This window comes from Mustela nigripes, chromosome 7 (assembly GCF_022355385.1).
Source record: "Mustela nigripes isolate SB6536 chromosome 7, MUSNIG.SB6536, whole genome shotgun sequence".
Lineage (NCBI taxonomy): Eukaryota > Metazoa > Chordata > Mammalia > Carnivora > Mustelidae > Mustela > Mustela nigripes.
The window spans coordinates 85079089-85104504 of record NC_081563.1 but is presented as its reverse complement, the minus strand read 5'-3'; the positions used below and the strand labels follow the sequence as shown (position 1 = coordinate 85104504).

The following is a 25416-nucleotide window of genomic DNA, read 5'->3' as shown; positions in this document are numbered from 1 at the left end:
AAAAAAAAAAAAAAAAAAAAAAAAGGAGAAAAAGAAAAAGCGCCCCTGGAAGAGGCCTGGGGAGTCAGATCAAATGTACTGGCTCAGAGCCAAAGCTTGACTTGTCCCAGCCTGCGTCTCAGACCAGGGACTCCACATTCTCAAGTCTTCATTTCTGTCCCGTTGAAACTGATAGCGAAGGTTAATGAGATTAACGTGGCCAAACACTGCGGGCTTCTGAAAAAAGGAGCCAGATCCGCGCTGGCCACTGTGAAAAAAGCGGTGGGGCCATTCCCGTTGGGGACATTTTCTTGGGCTCTCCTCGAATAAAACTTGATTGTTTTGTATCAGAGGATTCAAAAGGGCTAGTCCCACCAGTGGCTACCCCCGTAAATGCCTGCTGAGTCCCTGAATGAGTGCACGTCTTAGTTTATTTTATTTCGCTTCTGACCTTTTCACCAACTTGGCCTAACTCTTGCCACCTTTGCAAATATACAGCGATTAATATTTCCTGGGATGGGACCTTTTATTCAGAACAGCCGTTGCGGCTGTGATGAAATGCGGTAAAAGGAAGACCTAGTAGAGAACGAACCCCAAGCTCCCTATGGGGCCCGAGAGAGGAACTCTCTTTGGTTGGAGGCTTTCAGAATAAAAAGGTCTCGAGAAAGGCGGCGAGGAGGGAAACGTTGGCCTGTGCGTTTATGAGCATTTTTAAAAAAATGAAATAGAAGCGAAAGGAGGAGAAGGAGGAAGAAATTTTGGTAAATCTATAAAGTCGCCACAATTTATGAGAGTTTAAAAGGCAATTTCTTTTTAAGGGGCCAATTCCTAATTTCCCACATAAAAGTATGGGAATTGAATGGTAAATCCTTCTGCAGCGACAAGACCCCTGAAAAGAGGTATGAAAAAGAGTTACTGTTCCTCTTCCATTCATGTCTCTTGAAAGCCGGTGGATGTGAAACCGCCCTGAAACACACAGCGCTGGGTTTCAAAGCTGCCCGGATGACTTTTCAGAAATGATCTATTGTGGTGCTTTGTTTTGTCCGGGTCGCCCTCGTTTTGTTCTGCTCGGGCTGTATCACTCTTCTGCCGCTGCCATTAATCCACCCTGTCTACTCCTCCCCATTCAGAGGCACATTTTACCCCCTGCCCCGCACGGGGAGCCCTGGGACGACATGGCTGAAAGGCTCAGCGTAGCTGCTGTGGAGGGACCGAGGCAGAAAGGCAAGGGGGCGGGGCGGGGAGTGGGGAGGGGAGCAGGTGGGGTGCTGGGTGCGCAGGCTCACCTGGGTGGTGCGGGTGTCTGGGAAGAAAAGCCCAGGGAGTGGGGGAGTAGGGGAGGGAGGGAGGGGAGCACGCAACGGGAAGAGGCTTTATCCGTCTTCTGGGAGCCGGCGCACGTTGGGAAAACCTTTTGCTTGCACTTGAGCTGCGGGGCTGAGCTGGCCCGTGAGGCCCTGGGAATGGGAGCTCGGGTAGCCTGCGAATAAAACCGCCCTTCATTTTCAGTTTTGCTTTGGCTAACTTGCTTGCAGCTAAGTAAATAAACTCCTTGTCGCTCCGGGCGGGGTGGGGTGGGGTGGGGTGGGAGGGGGGTGGCGGACAGAAGGCAGCCTGGGATAAAATGGCAAAGGATACGATGATTTGTAAAAAAAAGACCATTATATCTGAAATCTGGTGTTTGGGCAGTCACTCAAAATTTGGTTCCCATCCTTGTCTTCTCTTGGAAATATCATTATATTCAATTATATTCTAAATAAGGAAGATGCTTCTTTTTTACTTCTCCGTCCTGCACATCTCTCACTCGTAAGAGCGGGGGGGGGGCGGAGAAATCGCGAAGGGTCCTGGGATATGCTGGGTTATACAGTAGTAACAAACATCGCCCTCATTATCAGTGGCTTAACCCATTAGTTTGTTGCTCTCACCACACATCCAGTGGGGGTCGGCAGGGGGCTCTGCTCATCACCCTTCTTCGGGGAGGTGGGACGATGGAGGCTCAGTCTCTACACGTTCATCCATGATCTCCATGGACAGAAGTAGGTACGATTCTAGGCTCTCACACTGGCAATTAAATTTCTGGCTCAGACGGTGCTTCCCCTAACAACTAAGTCCAGTGGCTGGCCCCTACTGCCGGGGCCACTAGGCTCCCTCCCTGGTCTCCAGGAGAAGGAGGAGAACCAGACATCTGCCAGGACAGATCCCACACACGTTCTCAGGATTCAGCAGAGGGCTGCATAAAAGAACAAAGAACAGGGCATGGAGCCATTTCCAAAACTTTGAATGATACAAGTCAGGAATTAAACATGCCGAACACAGTGTGGTTCGCCCTAAGACTCCCCTGTGATTAGAGCTGCCCGACCTTAGGCAGGTTACCCAATTCTAATCATTTATAGAGTCAGTCAGTGGGTTTGATCGGTGGTTCTCAAATCCAAGTGGGCTTTAGATCACCAGAATAGTATTAGAGCATTAAGAATGGGACCTGATACCCACGCTCTCTGATTCAGCAGGCTTGGGCTTGGGTCCAAGACTTTGCTTTACTGACCAGTTGCCGAAAGATGTTCCTGCTGCTGGTCCAGCGACCACATTTCTCAGATGGTGTCTTGATAAACTCTACAGTTGGATGTAACAAGGAAAGGTAATCTCTCCTATAGGGAATGGGGTAGAATTAGTTGGTGAGTTGGCTTATAACTACAGTAAAGTTTTCGTGTTGAAATTTGACTGGAAAATGATTCACCAGAGCCTCACCAAGGCTTCACCTTTTTCCAGAGCACATTTGCATGTTGGGCTGACATGTATAGTTTAAAAGACACATCTCAATTACAAGATGTGGTCCAGACAGCTGCCCTTGTGGGGACAGAGGCGGCCACTCAACTCTGAGCAATTACTTAAAATTAGACTTGTCAAATTTGTTTAGGGTGACCAGGCAAGTACATACATTGACCTGATGTCACTCTTTCCAGAGAGACACTGTAATGATTTTGTGTATCAGTCAAACTATTCAAATACTTACGCTGCCTTCATGCCGTAATCAACATTCTGGTCAGATGTCATCTTTAGAAGCCCTTGGGGATTTGCATCCCTTAATTATTCTTCAATACCCAAACCAAGCATTCTTTAATTGGTGTAAATTGAACGGTGTTCCAGTGCAAACAAGGAGAGGGCACACTGATCAATGATTCCGTGCATGTCTATTGGAAAGCCATTGCCATTAGATCAAGTCACAAATCCTCAACTCCCTTTGCTGCCGTGGAAACACCAGCTCACAGAGCCCGCTGATACTATTTCCACTTAAGTCATCAAGATGGGCAGGCACGGAGTAAGTTGTGACTCCAAAAAAAATCTCATCTTTCAGGGAAAGGGTTAAAAAAAATCCATCCTAAAAATGCTTTTCTGTTCCGGTGTCAGAAACCGCATTCAGGAGATTTTTATTGAGAATTCAGCTAGAAGTGTTTCTATCCTCCTGTGATTTGACGTCTGTCTCTCTCTTTCTAAATTGGAAACAATATAAAATTTTTGTTAACTTGTCAAGCCGTTCTCTCCCATGATATCTCTATTTTTTGTTCCTGATAGTGCGTGATCCACGCGATCATACATCCGAACTGCGGTCGGGTACGTGAAGGAGGGGCTCCCTCCTACTTTTAATATGATCGAGAAAACTTAAGGCCCTATACTTAAGCAGCCCAGGAAAAATTCTTCTGGTAAATGCGTCGTGCCCACTTTTCACTCTTGTCTCTTTGTATCAGCTCTCTCAAATAGATTATTTATCACTGGGCTGGGAAGAAAGAGAAGCCACAGGCCCGTCACACGCCCCTGGCTCCGATCTGCCAGTCTTCCGCTCCCACGGCTCAGAAATACTCGAGGTGCGGTGGCTATGTGTGTTCATTTTTCATCTCTCCGGCTTTTGACAAAAAAGTGCTGGTTCTTGGGGCCGGGAGTTGGGGGGGGGGAAATCTTTCAAGTTGATTTGAGTTTGAGAGTGGTGCAGGGCCAGATGCTTCCAGTGAGTAGAGGAGTAGAGAGCTGTCAACTTCCTCGATGATCTATGTTATGTTGCTTGGATGTCAAGGGCGGCTTCCGGTGGGTAAGCTTGTTTGGGAAGCACGTCTCCATGTAGGGCGCTGTCATTTACACACGTCCTAACAGAAAGCACGTTGCTAGTTTTCAGCAATCTAGGCAAGGGTTTTGAGGATCTCAGAGCAGGCGTTATGAGAAGTCTTAGCCTCGGGGTGGGGGGTTCACTATTCTGCTGGAAGAATTCAAACAGGGTAACACGGGTGGTCATATTCCTGTGTCTCAGTAGGTATCATGGACTGGAACATCAGCCTTAAAATAAAAGCACATTCATGCTGGGAAGCCAAAGGAGATCAGTGTTCCTTTATTTGGATGAATGTTGAGAGTCTGAAAAAGTGGACTTGAAAATGGACAGCAGAAATGATCTGCCCCCTCCTGGTTTTGAGGGACCCCTTGGCATCTGCCGTGGAGTGGCTCCCCACCCTCCCTGCTCCATTTTTGTCACCCTTCTTCCCACAGACACTGTTGCCTGGCTTTCTTCAGCCCTGCAATGGGCACATGGGACATAAGAGTAGAATCCTTGGTTTGGGTCCTGGCTTGTCCCTTAGAAGTCATGTGACTTCTCTGGGTTTTGAGTTTGTCACTTGCAAAATGAGGGGGTCCAATGAGGTGGACTCTAACATCTCTTGGAGGTATTACAGCTGAAGAGCTATTTTTTCGAGTACTGACCCCCATGGAAGCCAAGGGAAGGAAGCCCAAGCTGCATTTCCTTGAAATCCATGGTCTGGCTCCCATTCACAGAAATGGGTATCCTGTTTCAAATGGAGACTCTAGGGGCGCCTTGGTGGCTCAGTGGGTTAAAGCCTCTGCCTTCAGCTCAGGTCATGATCTCAGGATTCCGCACTGGGCTCTCTGCTCAGCAGGGAGCCTGCTTCCCCTCCTCTCTCTCTGCCTGCGTCTCTGCCTACTTTTGATCTCTGTCTGTCAAATAAATAAATAAAATCTTAAAAAAAAAATGGAGACTCTAGTTCAGTAGGTCTGCAGTGGGGGCTGAGACCTCGTTTTTCTCAGGTCTCATCCTTCCCGTTTCCCACTGTACCTGTGACTAAACGGTCGGACTCATGACTAAACGGGCCCGATGCCTCACTGGGCAGTGTGCTCGTGGGAGTGGGAGGAAGGTGGAGGCATTCGTGGGAAGAAGCAGGTGCCTCTCTCCACGTCTGGCTCCTCACTCATTGCCCAGAGGCCATAGTTCTCAAACATGTACTCTTAGTGCTTTCTTTTCCTTCTGTTGGTTTCTCTTTGATGTCCATTTCAACAACTACAGATTATTTAGAGGGAGTGCCATGTTGCACGTAGCATGACAGTGGCTCCAAACATCACCATTTTATGGAAGGAGCACTGGTCTGGGAGGCAAAATATACGGGTATCACTCTGGCTGGCCCACGAACTAGGGCAGTGAAGGACAGCCCATCCGAAGTTCTGAGCTCTGAAGTAGGCGGAGCCTTTCCGGCCTGACTGTTGACTGGAGAGGATGTTTGTAACAGTCCTCTGGAATCTGCAGCGGGTAGGTTAATGAGTTTGAGTGAGTTTGAGTTTTCACTCTGCTGTACCAGGGAGTCCTCTGGGGGCGGGGGGGGGGGGGGGCGCAGAGACAGTGCCTCTGGCTTCTCTTGTTGCAACCCCGGGCTCTCGCAGGTGTGAACTTACAGAAGGAAGTTCTCTCTCCCTCTCTTCTTCCTTCCCCTTCTCTCTTTCCCCTATTTCTCTCTCTCTCTTTCTCTCTCTCTCTCTCTCTCTCTCTCTCTCTCTCTCTTTGACGCATGCGCACACAAATGCGGAAATGTTTGCTTTTCGCATTGTAATCTATTTTCAGTGCAGGATTCCCCAAACTTTTCTGATACAAATAAATTTGGGCCCTTGTGGAGCTCCTCCATTTCCAAGGAGCTTCTCTGAGTCAGCAGGTGGGGGGTGAGCCGTGGGGGTCAATCCTCCCATCCCATTCTCTTTTCCTCTGTCTTTTAAAAGAGTTCCAATGGATTCTTATTTTCAGAGATGTTTAGGAAAGAGTGTTTTTACAGATCAGAAAGTCTGGGGATGGGACGAGGCATCAGTGATGTTTAATTTCCCCCAGAGGATTCCCATGTGAAGTCTGGTATGGTTTCTGATTTGCTTGCCTAGCGCAAGGAAGCAGTTAGGGGAGCCCATCACCTTGTCTATAGGCCAGTGATTCCCTAATGTGATCACGTGTGAGAATCGTCTGGACATATTTTTAAAAATCCCGATTAAGTCAGAATTTCTGGAGGTGGGAGCCTGGCATCAGGATTTTTTTTTTTTTTTTTTTTTTTAAGATCCCAGGTGATCCCACTGTGCAGCAGAACTCAGGTTCTATTTGGTTGCAGGTTTCAGTGATGAACCATATGGCCTCTGCTCTAGGCCTTGCTGCTGCTGAGGATGTGGTGCCTTTCACCCTTGTGTCTTTAATCACCCCCAAATCTGCTGGGGAGTCCTCTCTCATCTTCTCAGGCACTTCTCAGCAGTGGACCCCCTTAGCACCAAGCAGAAGGAGGATCTATCTGACTCAAGCCTTCTTCACCTCCTGCAGATGTTTTGTTTAATTAAGGTGAAATTAACAGAAGATGAAATTAGCCATTTTAAAGTGTAAAACTCAAGGCATTTAGTCCACAGTAAGGTACAATTGCTTCCTGACTCTAGTTTCAAAGCCTTTTTTATTACCCTGGAAAAATATACCATACCTATCACTTACTCCCCGTTCTCCCCTCCTCTGGCCCCTGGCAACAACCAATGGGATTTCTGCCCATGTGGGTGCCTAGTCTGGATATTTCATATAGATGGAGTCATAAATTTGTGACCTTTTGTGTGCCTGGCTCCTTTCATGTCACAGAATGTTTTCAGGGTTCATCTGTGTGGTAGAATGTTCCAATGCTTCCTTCCTTTGTATGGCTGAGTAATAATCCACCACATCTCTGCCTGTTTTTGTTTTTGTTTTTTGTTTTTTGTTTTTGTTTTTGTTTTTAATTTTTTTTATGTTTTTGTTTTTTAAAGACTTTATTTATTTATTTGATAGACAGAGATCACAAGTAGGCAGAGAGGCAGGCAGAGAGAGAGGAGGAAGCAGGCTCCCCGCTGAGCAGAAAGCCCGATGTGGGGCTTGATCTCAGGACCCCGGGATCGTGACCCCAGCCAAAGGCAGAGGCTTTAACCCACTGAGCCACCCAGACGCCCCCTCTGCCTATTTTTGGAATGAAGTTTTCACGGGCCCAACCATTTCCCTTTATGGCTGCTTTTGCATTTTCATGCCAGAGATGAGTTGTCATGACAGACCATTCAGCGTGCAAAGTCTAAGATATTACCATTTGGCCCTTTACAGGAAAAAAAAAAATTATTTATTTATTTATTTATTGCTGATTCTTGTCTTAAGTAATATGGGGGGAAACTTTGTTAAAATCCCATGTATGGAAATTCTAAAGTTTTAACATAGCTTATTTTTTTCTTGTGACACAACTTATAAGTTCAGCTGGATGAACACATATGATAGAAAGGCTATGACAATTTTGAAAAAGACGGGTAGCAGGGGGAAGACCTTTCCTACAACGTAGTACATAAATCCCGGAGCTATGTTAGCTAAAGGATGTGGTGGTGGTACAGAAATAAGCAGGTAATGGAAAAGGCTGGAAGCTAGGGAGAGTCAGAAATATATGATCAAGGTGGCATTTCAGGTCATTGGCGGGGGAGGTGGGTTAGTCCATGTAGAGGGTGTTGGACTTGTCTCACTGGGACCAACCAGGTAGAGATCCTGAAGCTGAATCCCCTTCCACTCCTTTGAAATAAATTCCAGAGGAATAAATTATTTAAATGGACAAAAATGTATAAAAGTATCAGAAAAAAAAAAATTGGAGACGACCTTAGCAAGTTTGTAGTAGAAAGCTTCTTCTATGCTTGACAGGAAAGTGACAATAGAAGAAAAAGTTGATTAATGTGGCTAAAATTTGATAAAATTGGCTAAAATGTAAAACTTTCATGCTAGAAATGTAATGTAAGTAAAGCTTGAAAGATCAAAGAAAATTAACTTCAGAAAAGTATTTTTTGTTATAGGCAAATGGTTAATGTCTCTAAGAGTAAAAAAAAATGAATGAGAATCTGAACAGAACAAAATAAATAGGGGGGAAATATACAAACTAGTAATAATGCAGTGAATGCAAATGGCCAGTAAATGTGGTACTAAGAGTGTTCAATTCTTCAAATAATTATTGTCACAGGAACACTGGTCTCAATAAGATGTCGGTTTTTGTTGGTATGTATCTGATTGACAAAGGTAAGGGTGTGTGGGGGAAGGCTCTGTGATAACTTCTTGGATTCTGTGTTTTTTGGTGGTATAGTTCACCTTTGTAAATGTGAATACCTTTTGTAAATAACATCAGCAACCTGACTTCTTGGACATTATTTTATTACATTTTAAAATTTATTTAAAGAAATTTAAAGGTTTTTATTTAATTTCCAGTTAGTTAACATATAGTATAATATTGGTTTTAGGTGTACAATGTAGTGATTTAATACTTCCATATATCACCATGTGCTCATCAAGTAGGATTTTTTTTAACCTGCTTTATGGAGGATGACGTGTACAATCTATGCATATGTAGTGTATACAACTGATGAGTTTGAGGACAAGTATACACCCATGAAGCCATTGCTGACATCAGGATCGTGGCCACAGCTACCACCTCTCTGAGTCTTCTCCTGAACTCCTTATTATTATTGTTATTATTTTACTTCTTTGTGATAGGATCACTTAACGTAGCATCTACCCTCTTAACAAGTGTTAATATGCAATAAAGAACTGTTAGCTAGAGGCATTGTGCTCTATAGTAGATCTCCAGAATATATTTATCTTGCAAAACTGAAACTTTGTATGCTTGAGCATCACTCCCTATTTTTCCCACCAAGAAGAATTTAGTAAGTTATGATATACCCACATGATGGTTTTCCAAGGAGCGATTGCAAGTGAGGTCGCATTTTCAACATTGATACAGATTCTAAGTACTCTGTTTAAATCAAATTTGTATTATGTTTGCTTCCCTCTTTTATTAAGAGACTCATCTTCTGGATCCATTAAGGGGAAAAACAATGCACCTTATTGCCAACCTTGTCCAAGTGTTGGCTATTACATGCCTTTAAATGTTTTACTTACTTATTTCTACTAGCGACGTTACATTTAACATATAAGACTTGAAACATACAAATCCATGTTTGAGGACCATGGACTTCGGTTGGTGTTTGTGGGTGCGTGTGTGTTTGTATGCACGTACATGTGTGCACGCATATATTTGTGCCCGTGAGTGTGCTGTCCTTGGAGAACCTCGCATCTAGCGGAAGGTGCTCCCACTCCTAGAGCAGTTCTGTTCCCTTTAAAGATAGATTCAGGGATTAATAAACCAAGTGAAGACATAAACGGTCTCTCTGAGGATAAAACCTTTCCTCCTGTAGACTCCTTTATCTTCTGAATGGAACAGCCTGGGATGTGGATGCTAAGGGAAACCACAAATAAGTCTGAGAAAACTTGCCATTTGGCAACAAGCTCCATAATCATTACCCAACACTCTGGAAATTTTTTCTTTCCTTTTTTTAAGTCTTCTGGGGCTTCATCCACTTCCTCTGGTCCTTTGGAATTAGTTCCACCTGGTAACGAGGTCCCTGACCCACCTCACTCTCCACTTTATCTCCCCACTCCTCCATCCAACTGAGCTGGTTCAGAAGGCAGTGGTATGCCCAGATGCATGGTGCTTTTGGTCCTACTTAGAGAATCAGGAGAAGTTGCCTGAGAGCAATGACCATCAAGCTTTTTAATTGCTCATCCTAATCACGAAAATATTTTGGGCATAGGCTTCCAATGCATGCTTATCTATATATCTACCTATCATCTATCTGTCTACCCGCCTACCTACCTATCTATTGTGTACCTCTATTGTACTAAGAGATTATACACATTTTTAATATTTACATAAAGGTGAAAATTCAAAATGATGGCATTAAAAAGTAGAAGTTCCAATATTTTCATGTCATGTCTACATGTCCCCATGTAGACCAGAGGGGGAACGTCTAACTTGAGGGCCTCAAGGGCACTGCAAACACGCAAGGCAAGGTTTCCTTCCCCAGTGATCTGCCTGGTCCGAGCTGCCCACTTGCCTGCTGTGGACACAAGGTGTTGCTGCAAGTGACTTGAACTAGTTTGTCTCTTGGAGTTTCTTTCACACTCTTGCCTCCTTTGCAAGGCTTCCCCTTGCCCTTGGAGCTGCACTCGTGTTCTCTCTCAAGGGCTCTGTTTCTTGGTTAGGACCTGTACTTGGCCAACCACAAAATGCTGGCTTGGGTGAATGGATGGATCCATGGGTGGATGGTCTTAGAGGATTGGTCCAAAGCCTCAAGGAGCTTGAACAGCAAGGGTGCAGATTCACACAACAAGGGCTGGTCCATGTGCTGGAATGGAGCACAATGCCTGGGTGTCTCTGGGATGCAAGTCCCTTGGGAGCAGAAGAGTTTTCCTGACACTCTTCTATCTCTTCCCTCCTCAGCACCTAGCGCAGTGCACGGCACAGGGGAAAGACTTGAATGAATGAATGATACAAATGTTATCGTGGAGTGGTATCAATCAGGAGAACTCTTCCATTGTTGACTTTGGTTGGGGATCTAAAAACACACTTCCATTCACACGCAGGTTGTTTTTCTTCCAAAGTGGGAGAAAAGGTTCTGCTTTGGGGGATAATCTCACTGACTTATTCAAATAGGCAACTGGTACTATGGGGTAAGAAATGTTTGAGTGTCATTTCTGGCAGTTTCTCTAGCTAGCATTGCTACTCCCCATGGGGAGTCCTGGCTTCCTCTGACACTTGATTTCATCATTATAGCTTTTTTCCAGATATCTCTGGACCCATTCCCCACCCACCCCCGCCCTCGCTGTCCTCCTCTGTCTCAAAAATCTCTTAGTTCCCCCTTACCTTGACCCCTACCTCCTCTCACAAATGAACATTTGCTTTGGGCTTCTTTCTACTGCACCCCACCTCCTTCTAAAGGAATTAAAAACTAAGAATTTTTTATTGTGGTAGAAAACACAAGATTTATCCTCTTAACCATTTTTAATCGGACAGTTCAGTAGCATTAAATTTATTCACATTGTTGCAAAACAGATCTCCAGACTTGCAAATCTGAAACTCTATACCCATTAAATGATAACTCCACTTTTTCCCCCTTCACTAGTCCCCTTGTAAGTGCCATTAAAAAAAAAAAAGATTTTATTTTATTTATTAGAGAGGAAGAGAGAGAGAGAGCGAGCACGCACAAGCAGGGGTAGTGGCAGGCAGAGGGAGAGGGAGAAGCAGACTCCCCACTGAGCAGGGAGCCTGATGGGGAACTTGATTCCAGGACCCTGGGATCATGACCTGAGCTGAAGGCAGATGCTTAACTGACTGAGCCATTCAGGCATCCCATAACTGCCATTTTCGTATCTGTTCCTATAAATTGGATTACTTTATGTCCCTCATATAAGTGGAGTCCTACAATATCTAACTTTTTGTGACTGGCTTATTTTACTTAGTGTCATGTCCTCAAGGTTTATTTATATTGTAGCAAGTGACAGGATTTCCTCCTCTTTTAAGCTTGAATAATAATATTTCATTATTTGTACATATCACATTTTCTTTACCCATTCATCTTTTGATAGACATGTGGGTTTCTTCCACCTCTTGGCTACTGTGAATAATGCTGCCATGAACATGGGTGCATATTTATTTCTTTGAGACCCTGCTTTGCAGTCTTTTGAACTTATACCTACTAGTGGGATTGCTAGATCATATGGTAATTCTATTTTTAATTTTTTGAGGAACTGCCATACTGTTTTCCATAATGTCTGGACCATTTTACAGTCTCACCAAGAGTGCACAAAAGTTCTTTGCTAACACTTATTATTTTCCCTTTTCTTGATAAGAGCCCACTTAATGGGTGTGAGGTGATATTTCATGATATTTTTAATTTTTTGAGGCACCTCCATATTGTTTTCCATAGTGAATGCTCTACAATCCTACTAATAGCACAAAAGTGTTCCAATTTCTCCACATCCTCACGAATCTTCATTATTTTCTGTATCTGTTTTTGGTTCGATATTGTTTTGTTTTGATAGTAGCCATCTGATGGGGTTATCCCATTGCAATTCTGATTCATATTCTCTGAAGATACATGATGTTGAACATCTTTTCGTATGCTTGTTGGCTATTTGCATGTTTCCTTTGGAGAAATGTTTATTCAAGTAGTTGTTCATTTTTTATTTGTTTTTCTTTTATAAAGATTTATTAATTTATTTGAGAAAGAGAGAGCATGAGCACGTGCTTGTGCACGTGGGAGGAAGAACAGAGAGAGAGGAAGAGGGAAAGGAGCAGACTCCACCCACTGAGTGTGGAGCCTGACTCAGGGCTTGATCTCACAACCCTGAGATCATGACCGGAGTCAAAATCAAGTGTCTGATGCTTAAACAACTGAGCCACGCAGGTGCCTCTATCTGGGTTATTTTTATTTTTTAATTGAAAAAAAATTTTTTTAAAGTTTTTATTTAAAATCCAGTTAGTTAACATGTGGTGTAATATTAGTTTCAGGTGTCCAATATAATTGTTGTTCTTGAGTTGTAGTTCTTTGCATATTCTGGCTAGTAACCCCTTATCAGATGTATGATTATAAATATTTTTTCCCATCTATAGGCTTCCTTTTCACTCTGTTGATTGTTTCCTTTAACATGCGGAAGTCCAGAGTTTAAGGTAGTCCCAGTGTTAAATATAGTCCCAGTTGTCTACTTTTGTTTTTATTATTTATGCTTTTTATATCATGTCCAAGAAGTCATTGCAAAATCTAATGTCATAAAGCTTTTTCTTTATGTTTTCTTCTGGTAGTTTTATAGTTTGAGGTCTTAGATTTAGGCCTTCAGTCCAGTTTGAGGTAATTTTTGTATATGCTGTAAAACAAAAGTCCAACTTCAAAATTTTGTATTAGATATCTGGTTTTCTCATTATCATTTATTGAAGACATTCCTTTCTACATTGAGTGGTCATGACACCCTCACCTGAGGGTCAAAGATCATGTGGCCATATACATAGAGTTTATTTCTGGGCTTTTTATTCTATTCCATTTCTGTGTATATATGCCTTTATGTCAGTACCACACTATTACTATCGCTTTGTAATAGTTCTGAAATCAGGAAGTGTGAATTCACCAACTTTGTTCTCCTTTATTTTCAAAATGGTTTTGGCTATTTGAGATCCATTGAATTTCTATCTGGATTTCAGGATTTCTAAAAATTTAAGTAATGCTTTTGGGATTTGGTGGGAATTAGGTTGAATTGGTAGATTGTTTTGAATAGTACTGACCTCTTACCAGTATTATCTTATAATTCATGATCATGGGATGCCTTTCCATTTATCTGTCTTTCATTTCTTTCAACAGTGTTTTGTAGTTTTCAGTGTATAAGATTTTCACCTCCTTGGCTGGGCTTATTCCTAAATATTTTATTCTTTCTGATGCTATTATAAATGGAATTGTCTTCTTAATTTCCTTTTTGGGTCATTTATTGTTAGCATATAGAAACACAACTGATTTTTGTGTATTGATTTTGTATCCCATCACTTTGCTGAGTTTATTGGTTCTAACAGTCTGTGTGTGTGTGTGTGTGCGCGTGCGTGTGTGTGTGTGTGTGGCTTTTAAGGTTTCCTACATATAAGATCATGTCATCTGTGAACAGAGATAATTTTACTTTTTCCTTTCTAATTTATATGCTTTTAACTTATTTTCTTGCCTGAATGCTCTGGCTAGCACTTTCAGTACTATGTTGAATAGAAGCAGACGGACACAGTATCCTTCTCTTGTTCCTGCTCTTTGATGAAATGCTTTCAGTCTTTAGCCATTGAGCTGTGAGCTTTTCATATATGGCCTTTATTATGTTGAGATAGTTTTCTTCTTTGCTAGTTTATTTAATTTTTTTAATCATGAAAGTATGATGATTTTTTTCTGAATGCTTTCTCTGCATCAATTGAGAAAATCATTAATTTTTGTCTTTTATTTTGTTAGTGTGATACATTTATGCCATTCTTTACATAGTTCCTGGAGCTTGTTAAATATTTCTTCCCAATCTTCTGCTCTCTGACAATACTGAGTCTTCAGCAAAACTGTGGGTAAAGATTTTTGTCAATATGTTATATGTTGTGATATAGTAATTTTTAAAACATATCTGATCTCTTTAGTACTAACTATTCTGAGTTTTGTTTAAGAGAATATGACTCTATTCCTCTATGTTCACCTAGCCCTTTATTTACAGTTCTTCCTTATTTTTAATGTCTTCTGAAATCCATAAGTAACCCCCAAAGCATTCCCCAAAATCTCATTTTGAAGTCTTTTGCTTTTCTGTGAAACTGCTCAGTATGGTGACTTACCACTGAGGCATTATTAAAACAATAGGAACTGAAACTTGACATTCCTCCTGGATGCCAATATTACCTTCTCATGGTGGGTGTTTTCTGAATCTATGGAACTCAGTGGCAGGTGTTAAACATATCCCCCATTACTGGGGCAAAAGCAAAAATCAAACAATGAGACAAAACAGGATAACAGGGCCTAGCAGATATTTGGTAAGATAGGAATTTTATTTTTAAAGTCAGTTCATCCTTTATAAAACTGAAGGCCAATTTATCTATGTGTTATTTATAGATGTAATCAATTCCATTCAGAGAGACACACCTACAGAATTAGGTCATAAGTTGGGGCATGGTGGCTCAGTGGGTTGGGCTATGATCTCAGGGTCCTGGGATCGAGCCCCACATCGGGCTCTCTGCTCAGCAGGGGGCCTGCTTTCCCCCCGCCCCCCCTCTGCCTGCCTCTCTGCCTACCTGTGATCTCTTTTTCTGTCAAATAAGTAAATAAAATCTTTTAAAAAAAGCATTAGGTCATAAATGAAGGAAAAACAACATAGGACATAATGTAAGAGCAGAAAGGATGAGAACAGTCTTGTCCTCTCTGATATTTGTCACCCCCAAGCTCTGTTTTATTTTTTGAGAGGTTGCAAGTAGGTAGAAATGAGGGTAAAGGGGAGTAGCGCAAGCCCAATCACAAAAATGCTGTCTTATCATAATTATTTTCTAAATACTGCTGTAATCACACTTACCTACTATTAGTTCTTTATCACAGTGATGTTAATAACAATGGCATGTCTAAAAGGGACAGTTTACATAAAGCTTTCTATTTGAGGCCCATGAAAGCCAAGTAAAAAAATTTTCAAAACTGCGGTTTGGACATTTTTTAATTAGGTAATTGGCAATTGTAGATTATTTCACCTTTTCTAGAGCTTTTTGTTTTTGAGGATCAAAAGGCTTTTCCCTCTTGTTAATGTCAAAGAAATAAATGTCTGCCTACCACTGTTGTTTCATGGATGAAATGGTTCAATCTTTGTACCAGTATTATAAAATTCTGGTCTGAATAATTCAGTTGTGGAGCCCACATAGAATTTCCTATGAGGAATCCATAGAGAAATCCAGCGTCTTACAAAATGATTTCTCTTTCGTTCATGTTTTATTTTATTTTTAGTAAAACTCGATCATTAGTAGACACTACGGGTACCATGAAGTGTCAGTCAGTATGGAATATGTGGTTTATCTTTACCCACAGCTCTAGAAACTCTTCATCCCTTGAAAATTGGGCTGGAAAAGTGAAATATGCAGGGGCACTCCAAATTCCTGTCTTTGGTGACATTGCCAAGCAGGTGGGAATTGGCTGAGTTCTCTGAGGTGTTGTGTTTACCTCATTCTCATCTCCTGTGTGAACTCTGGGTTTTCTGCCCGTCAGATGGAGTCGCTGCCAGCATGACATTCTCTGTCACGAGCTTTCTGTGCTCCCTATGTTACACAGCTGAACTACAGGAATATCAAACAGACCTTCAAAATCTTGGCTCTGTAGTTTCCCCAAACCCCAAGCAGGAATTCTTCTGGAGTCACTTCTTTAGGAATCTTTGCTTGGCTGGTCCAGCTCCGAGGGGAGGATAATTGTGGCAGGATAATCTCTTGTAAGGGTCTCAGGTTCTGTCTTATTATTATTATTTTTTTAAAGATTTTATTTATTTATTTGACAGGGAGAGAGAGAGTGAGAGAGTGAAAACAAGCAGGGTGAGTGGGAGAGGGAGATCCGCAGGCTTCCCGCCACCAAGCAGGGAGCCGATGGCAGGGCTCCATCCCAGGAATCACGACCTGAGCCGAAGGCAGAGGTCTAACGACTGAGCCACCCAGGCGCCCCGCAGGTTCTGTCTCATTCCCTGTTACGTCCATGTTCTTTTCTGGCAAAAGATTAGGTGTGGGTGCATGATCACGTCCAAGGAACTGAGGGGGTTGAAGCGTGGTAGGTAGAAGGACAAACTAAAGTCCTAAATAAAGTCCTACTACAGGTGACACTACCTGAAGCATTGTAGTCCGTAAAATGAATTTGGAAAGTTGTGCTGACAAGAGGTAACACGAGCACAGGGGGCCCCCATGGTTTTGGAAAACCACGGGACTGTGTTGATTGGAAAGAGAAATGGGAGCGTCGGGGGCCCCTAAAAGGACCCCCCAAGGGCTTGTCAGACTCCTGCCCAATATTTTTTGGCTCCATATCATCCTTTTGGGATTTCTGTTGACTTAGGGAAGTGGGGGTAATTAGCTCCCTGCTACTTCAGGAACTCTCCACGCACGTGTTCTCTGACCATGGCAATTTGCAACAGAGAATAAACCCGGGTAGAGAGGCTTGGTCAATCACTGGTCAATTAACCCAGTTGAGGAACTGGTTAAGTGGCCTGGCAGGGTGGCCAGGGACGGGCAGGCTGCTCCCGCAGTGGGTGGGACCTTCCCTCTCCTCTCCCTTCCTCGACAGCTGGGCTTCCAGAATGCCGTCGCTGGGCCACCTCCCTGACATACAGTGGTAATTTCGGCTGGAAGGAGAACATCTGGGGAGGCTTCCTGTGGCAATCTCAGGGGGCTGAACGAGATAATCAGGCTTAGCAAATTGGGTTGACTAGACAATGAAATATTTATTGTGATTCCTACCCCCCACCCCTTCTTTTTTGAAGTTCAAAAATCCTTGTCATCCCTGGGCTGAAGTCTGTGTACTTGACAGGAATTCACAATTAGATTAGAAGTGGCCTGCTACCATTTACTGATGACCTCAACCTGCGGCAGGCAGAAGGCAAGTGATTGTGTCTGCATACGGGCTCCCTTTAATGGAGTTTTCCCCTAATAAACCAGAGAAGTCCACGAAACAAAAGAAAGCAATCCCAAAACCCGCCTGTGTGATGGTCTTTCATTAGTTTTTGGTGGATGAGATATTTTCTTACTGGATGAAAAGAGAGGCAAATAACTTCGATATGGTTTTAAAACGGACTTTTTAGCATGAATGATGTGTAGTCTTAAAGCTCTGTGTTTGAAAATTTACCTTGGATGTGTACCAAAAGCACATAGAGCATTGTCATTCAGTCCAAAATGCTGGTTTCCCTTTAGATATTTATATAACGCTACATCTGCCTCGTCTGTTTCGTGACCAAGTCCTCTCTTCGAGTTAGTTGATTAGGTCTTGGCTGTACCCTCAAGCCAGGTCACATATCAGGGGAGAAGCATTCAGATTCGTCATCAGAGAGGACTCAGCTTTCTGCCCAAAGTGGACAACTGTGTTTCTTCCATGCGCACACTAATTAGTAATCTGGAATCTAGAAGTTTCAATCAATCAGCAATCAACACTGATTACAGAGAGAGAGAGATGAAGGCTCCTCATCCGGGTATAAGATGATGTCTGCTTGGGGCCTCCCCTACCTGTCTCGCCCCAGTTCCTCCCATTCTCCAGGGGATCCCGTGCTGCAGGGAAAAACTCTAGTATTCCCAAACCTGCCCAGATCGCTTCTTCCTCCATGACTTCACACCTGCTGTGTGCCCCTAACTTTGCTCATTGGGCAACTTCCTGCATATCTGCTCTTGGAGACCCCCTTCTTCCTTCCTCACCTCCTCCTGGATACCTTCCCGGGCCATCTACTTTCCATCACGCTCTGTGCTGAGAAAGGCATCTCTGCTTTGGCCTCCCATGTCATCCTCTTTGCTGTTCTACTATATTATTTTACTTCCTTCAACACCCCCAATTACTTATGGAGGGTCTCCCCTAGGGTAAGACCTGCCCAGATGGTGAGAATTTGGACCCAGTTCCTGCCCCCACGGGGCTCACATTCTGGTTGAAGAGAAAGATTATAAACAGGAAGAGGAAATGGTACTGGGTATGGTGACGAAATATACAGAGGATTTTTTCTCCTTTCTGTCTTTCCCAGCACGCTGGGAGCCAGAGCAGGTGCTGGTAACTCTAGGAGGAAGCAGTGCCTTCGCGTACATGAGGTGTCAGGAGATAGGGAACAAATGAGCCGAGGAAAGGAGCATTCGGTGGACCTTTATCTATGCTCCCAATCTTTCCTGCACTGCAGGATGTAAAAGAATCAAAGCTAATTTTTCTCGTGTTTACAGGTGGAAAGTTTTCTCGTCTCAAAGAATATCTTTGTGACCTTTTCGGAGATAATAAGAAATTTTCCCTCTTACCAGGAAACAGCAGCTGGTCCATATAGAGAGGCAGATTGCTATTAAACATCTCCTGCCTGTCATTGATTCATCATTCAGATAGATTACACACAAGACACGTAAAAAATGATGGTCGGCACCACAGGTTTTTTATTTCTATTAAATTCTATGGCATATGATCTTGAACAAACATTTGTAGTCAATATTTGATAAAAAGTCCGATTCAATCAAGTAAATAAAGCATTAGAAAAAATAATTTCATTCCTTTGCTAAACTAAATCCATTAAGACTCTAACACAAGTAGAATGGAGGACAAAGAGTGTTTAAAACAAAACAAAACAGTGAGACCCATTGTGCATTTGCATTTTGAAATTAATTGCTGCCCTAATTATTTGTCAGTAGAAGCATAAATTAAGCAAATATAACTTACGGTAAGCTTTTAGACACCCAAAGGATTCTCCCCTCAAGAGTAAATTGTCGGAAGGGTTCTGTGTGACGGTTTATTTTTGCTGTCTTTCCATGATCCAGGGAAGGGAGAAGACTGGAAATGGAGCGGTGCGGAGATGATACAGGGACTGCAGACGAAAACGTCGACACAGGTAGGTGCTTTTAATTTTCCCCTGTAAGGTGTGAGAGGGTAATAACAAATAAGGAATGTTGGTGCCAAAGGAAACCTTTGGAAACCCTACTGAAGTTGAACTTCCATGAAAAGCAAGTGACCCCAACACGGAACCAAAAGGTGAAAAACACCGTTAAGTGTGGCGTGGTTATTCATCGTGCCTTGCATAAATAGGATTGATTGGCTTGAGTATTTGCTCCATCTGGTTTCCCTTACACCGTGTCAGTGGAGCTATAGGCATCTAGCACAGCTGGAATATTTTTTCTAGCCCACAATCAGGCATACATTGTTGGTGATCTCTCTGAAAAGCTTCCGCAACAACACAATGATGCTGAATAACAAACAGCTCCAAATCTCAATGACTGAAATTAACCACCAAAGTCTACCGCTCATGCTTCCTGGGCTGCAGGTCAGCCGTGGCTTGGCTGATTGAGGGTGGGTTCAGGTAGGTGACTGTCCTGCGGGTGGGCTCTGCAGGTGTGTGGGTTGGTGGGAACAACTCCTTCACCCTGCGCCTCAGTTCCGTTCCTTTTCATCTGACTCTCATTCTGCCGGGGTCATCTGAATTACCGGGCTCATGATCTTCTCACGGTAAAAGTGGAGGCTCTCAGGGGAGTGAGTGTAAACATGCAATTCCTTACAGCCTAGGCTCCAAATAGGCACAATGTCATGTCTGCCCCCCTTTCATGGGCCGAAGATGTCCCATTGTCAAGCTCAACGCCGGTGGGGTTAGACAGTAAATTCTCCCCATGGAGGTCAGTGTGAGTGTGTTGGGGGGGTGGGGAAGTGACTATTTGCTGAGCGATAATTTAATCTACTGTGACTACACATATGGAAAGGAAGACCTTCATTTTCCGATCTGGACCTTTACACAGGAATTATTTAAAGTTTGCCTTAAACTACCCCCCTACCCCCTCATGAGTTATGTTAATTATAAATATGTTAGATTAGTTAGAAAGATCTTGCAGGAAGATAAAAATATGGAGGATTTAGACAGATATGTGAATGAAACTCTAGCAACAATGGCCTGATGTGGCCAACGGAGTCTCACCCTGCCGTATGAACAAGGGGTCTTTTGGATGCGGGGCTACAGGCGGCCTCAGTGGGCTTTGAGGCCATGCACTGAGCTGCCTGGTAGAGACCAGACAGCAAGAAATTTTGCCTCAGCAGATGTGTGCATGACTTCACTGCTCTGATTACAGCATCACCTCTCCCCTGTCACCAACTGGCAACCCACAGTAAAGGATGTTTTTCTGATCATTTTGCACTCATTAAATGCAGCTGTCACAACAGTGGATGTGAGGACGCATGCAAAACTTTCCTGCCACGTCAAAATAAAACTGAAGAGCTTTTTTTTAAAAAAAAGAGCTGAAACCTTTGAAGCCTATTCTCAAGGAATATTGAAAATATTGCCTTTCGTCGTTGACAATTGAAAGAGTTCCCTCACGATCCCAATTAAGCATTGGCCCAGGCTAAGGAAGCATCATCCGTCAAAATTTTGCAACAGAAAACATTGGGCCGAGCACCGGGGTTCAGTTCCTGGGTCTGAATGATCTAGGGGTTCCATACTCATGGAAGTGGCTGATCCCTGCTAATGATTTTAATGGGGCAAAGGAGTTCCCCGATTCTTGAAGAAATGTTACAAGATTGAAATAATCGGACGTCTCCTACATACCCCATCAGAGAAGTGGGGCAAACAAGTGGATTCTGGATCCATAACACAGACCTGCTGATTAGACTCTCAGGGTGGAGGCGAGGGCCTTCCTTGGTCTTGGCTCCCTCATCAAAATCCATTTCACCGATCTACAGATTTGCAAAAAGGACGGCACCCTCAGTGATGTGTTTTTGATGGAGCATCTCTTGAGCATTCCAGTTCCTTCCCAAGTACCAGTCTTCTTCAAAAGTTGACTCTGAGTTTTGCTCTTCTGAGTAACTTTCCATCTGCCCCCTCCGTTGGGGTGGTAATGGGGTCATTGGCTGTGTTCCCTCCATACCACTGCCCACCTATATTTCACAGTAGTGACCACTCTGTCCCTGTCGTGGCACCATTTGCTCATGGGTCACCACTTGACTGGGATTTTTTGAGAGTCAGGACTGGGTTTATGGTCATATGTGTGGCCCTAATGGAGTCATATGGGGCTGCCTGCCACCCCAAATGGTGAAGGGCAGAAGGGAGGAAAAGAGAAGAAGGCAGTCAATGGCATCAGGCAATTTCAAGGGGTGACTGGGCACACCTTGCCTCCAAATGTTGCTGGTGAACATCCGGTAACAGAGATATAGATATTTTTGCCTCCCCTCCTCCCCTCTGGTGCACATTACAGGTTCCTGGGCACATGGGCAGTAATTCTTGGTTAAGTAATAGGAGAAGCACTTACCCCTGGGGTGAGTGTGTCCTTCAGGGTCCAGTCAGGAAAATTTACCTCACAAGATATTTCTTATCTCTGAGTCTCTGCCTAAGTTCACTTTTGGACAGAGCCTAAAGGGAGCAGGAGAATGTGTCCCAGCCCCACAACCATGAAGCAGAGAGAGAAGAGCTGGGAGCTTGGTGACAGGCACCACAAGAACCAGATGGCTGAACAGTTTGCAAAAATCGAGTTTGCTCCCCATCACAAGATGGGACACACTGGAGTGACCCACTACAGGGTCTGACCACCATGTCCATCGTTCTCACCTTCTCGTGATAGGTGGTGATGTCACAGGCAGCTTCAGGGAACAAAGTGTAAGGAGCTGAGATGCCGTCTTCTGCTTGATGCCACACTGGTGAGAAGGTCCAAGACCAGAGAGAAAGGACGAGTTCAAAGGAATCGTGGATGGGAACCTAGCATTCTCTGGTGTGTGGGTCGCCGTGCCTGTGCTGCTAGAGATCTGAAATAAGAGCTAGAGGACCAGGCAGAGGGTAAGTGGGCCCGGAGTTCGAAGAGTGTTTTGCCAGCTTAGGTGAGCCCAGGAGGGTCATGGAGCCCCTTGTCCACACCACACTCTGCCTCGTCCTGAAGAATGAAGAACTTCCTTCCTGGTTGCTTTGTCTATCCGGGAGTATATTTTGACTAGATTTTTTTCCTAATTGGAATTTATGAGATCTACTTTATAAACACTGCTCAACAAATCAAGAGGGGGTTCACACTGCTTGTGTGTGTACTGTGTGCAAGCTAGCTCCTTCCCTTCCTTCCGCAACTCACCTTGAACGTCCGTCCCTTCCACGGAGGCCATCCTTTAAACGCCCACTTTGAAGTTGCTCTTCTCCATCACTCGCTACCTTAGGTGCTGGTTATTTTCCCTGCCTAATTATAATTTATAATTAGTTCCTTTACCTGTTGAATTATCTGGCTCCTCCAGAAGGGCAAGGCCAGAGTCTATATCCTGACGCTAGCACGGTGCTTGGCGTTTCATAGAAATGACAGATGAGTTAAATACTAATACTAAAAAAATACGCAGAGTGTGGAGTGGAACATTAAATAGAATCCACTGCTTTTTATCTCAGACTCTTAACATGGGGAGGAGACATAGATACAGAGGGGTACCAAAACCAGGCATTGCGAGACAATCCCTTTTTAGAGAGACACCGCGATGGATTCTGATAGAAAGCATTTCTGGTGACCTTGGCCATGGTGTGGATTGCACTGCTCTTCAGCTGAGGAGAAGGGTGAGCAGAGAAGCAGAGTGGGCTTGTGGTAGTGGGTTTGTAGCAGACACAGGACAGGCATCCCCTGACTCCTGAAGAATGGACTTCTCACTCACTGTGGTTTGACTCACAGAGGTCAAACTCTGGTCAGTGTGAGTGTGTGTGTGTGTGTGTGTGTGTGTGTGATCTCAGCCTGAATCATCAGGTAATTCTGGTGTCATGGAGGGTCCAGCCTGTTTGAGGGGCAAGTTGTCCTAGGTATCTTCGGTCTGTCTCTCGGTCTCCCTAAAGTCAAGTGGACTGTGCTGTTACTCTCCTCTTGGGTGGTCCATGGGCCTCTGTGGTCCTCAGGGAGTGACAGTAGCTTACACCCATTCCATGGGCAGCAGACAGTATTTAATTATATTATTCATGCCTATGCCTCTTTCAACTGTGCTTTCTACATACCTTTCATTTTATTAAGAAAGTGCTCACAACTCGGTATCAATAGCACCATTTCTCAGTGTTTCCTGAAAACTCTTAATTCTGAGGGCTCTGGGGTGTGGCAAGACCAAGACTGGAGCTCAGAGGGTTAACAGTGCCTGCCTGGAAGGGGACCCTGGACCCTGCAGCTTATGGGAAGGAACTGGTCCAACCCTGAGAGTTTGGGCGGGCCACCACCTCGAGTTGGGGCGACCACCCGGAATTTGGGAGGCTTGAGAATTTATATTTTCATTAATGAATGCTTCAGAAAGTGTACTGTCCCTAATTCCCTTCCTTGAAAGATGGAAACTTTAATGTGCAGTTAATTAAATGTTGTGTTGATTTGCAAGCCCTGAGCTCTTAGGGGCCTCGGGAGGTAGAGGCAAGTTTAGAAATCAAACAACGGGAGGACTGGCTGTCCCTGATCTGACCACAGAGTGAGTGGTACTGTTTGCTCCAGATGCCCAGGAGGCATTTGAGGCGCCCCTGTGGCCAGGACCTGTGTCCTGGGTTTGGTAGTGCCCGCATGGTCTGTTTACTGTGGAAAGGAGCAGACCAGGGCCCGGCTGTTTTCAGGGGCATTCTTTTTTTTTTTTTTTTTCCCCCCCAGTGCTCCAGCACTTCTTTGTACTGAGAGGAGCTGTGTCATGCTAGAATTCTTTTCACAACAAACTAAAGAACCCAGCTGTGGCGCTTGGTGCGACCGTGGAAGCTGTGGGCTTGTGCACACTGTCCGGAATGGGGGGAACCATTTAGCTGTGAAGGTGGGCTCCGTGTCAGACACAGTGCCAGCCCGATTGGGGTGGGGGGGAGAGTGACTCCTGCTCATGGGGTGTCTGGGGCCCGGCATCGGAGGGCACCGAGGGGTTGATGGATATTCTGGTACTGAGGATTGGAGGCTGAGCAGGGCAAGGCCACGGAGCTCGCCTTCTCTCACTGCCGCCAATAGATGTAGGGGAAATGTGACCGAGAAATTCAGCGGCTGGATTTTGCAAGCGGAAGTAGGGTTCTCTCCAAAGAGCTAGCACCTGTTAACAGTGACAACCTTATCATCCATTTGGCCCTGGCTAAAGGCACAACTTCCGCAATTACCGAATGACATCTTGTAGGGTTATCTGCCACCAGAGCTTGCTTTCCTCGACACCACGCCTGGCAAGAACAAAGCACCCATACCTGATTAAGAGACACACTGATGTCTCGTTTTGGCATCCGAACTCCTGACTTATCAGTCTTCTGGGCGGTCATCTTGCTTAGGGTGCTCTAGAAAGCTGGCAGAGTTTCTGGGATTGACTTTGGAAAGTGTTGGCGGTGCTACGATATTCTTATTATGAATAAAAATTTTAAACCCAAGCTGATAAACATATTTTTTTTCACACTGAATTCATCAGGAATACATTAACATTTTCTAAAAGGTAAAGACAGAAAAAAAATGAAAGAATTAAAAGGAGAACATTAGGATGTATTTGGCCATTAGGATCCCCGTTTCCATCAGCTGCTGTATGAGCCAGAACCTTACCCCATGTAACTCACACTCGGGGAATTAGCCTATGGAATAATTATCACTCCCGATGAGCAGAGTAAGAGCTTGTTCCCGTGTGTGTGTGCAGAGCCATTCGTCCTAAGGAAGAAATCTGGAGTGAAAGCTCACAGCATATTTTGCATAGGTCCTGTAAAAGGATCCAGGCAAAACAGGCTTTGCAACATTAGCTATGATCATATATGGAAAAAGCAGTTACTTTCTGTGGTGACATATGGCTGAGTTGGTACGATGCCCAGGAATCTCAGTGTCCCCCCGCCCCAAGAAGGGTGAGCCCCGGCTTTATCCTCTGCCCCGTTGTCATCGGGACCAACAGCACAGGCAGCCTGTGGAGACACTGCCGGCAGAAGTGAAATCACGGACACCTGCGCCAAGACCAAAGCTGCTGTTGGGCTCTGGCAGTTGTCAGGTGGACTGTCCCCGTCTGTGGAAGTGATTTTTCCTAAATCAGGGAAATTATGAATGGAGCCCATACCCATCTGCTTCAAATTCGAGCGTGGTGACACCCCACCGTCAACAACAACGATCAAAGCTCACTCTTCTATCGTAAGGGTGATCCTGTCCT

At 44.2% G+C, this 25416-nt stretch overlaps 1 long non-coding RNA gene across 3 annotated transcripts in view; it reads left to right on the top strand.

The window, feature by feature from the left end:
* The window catches only part of LOC132022611 (uncharacterized), a 109444-nt gene that overhangs the window by 67791 nt on the left and 16237 nt on the right, over positions 1-25416 (top strand). For all 3 annotated transcript variants that reach the window (XR_009405646.1, XR_009405645.1, XR_009405644.1), the window contains exon 6: positions 19140-19210. This is a non-coding gene — a long non-coding RNA (uncharacterized LOC132022611). The remainder of the gene's footprint in view (positions 1-19139; positions 19211-25416) is intronic.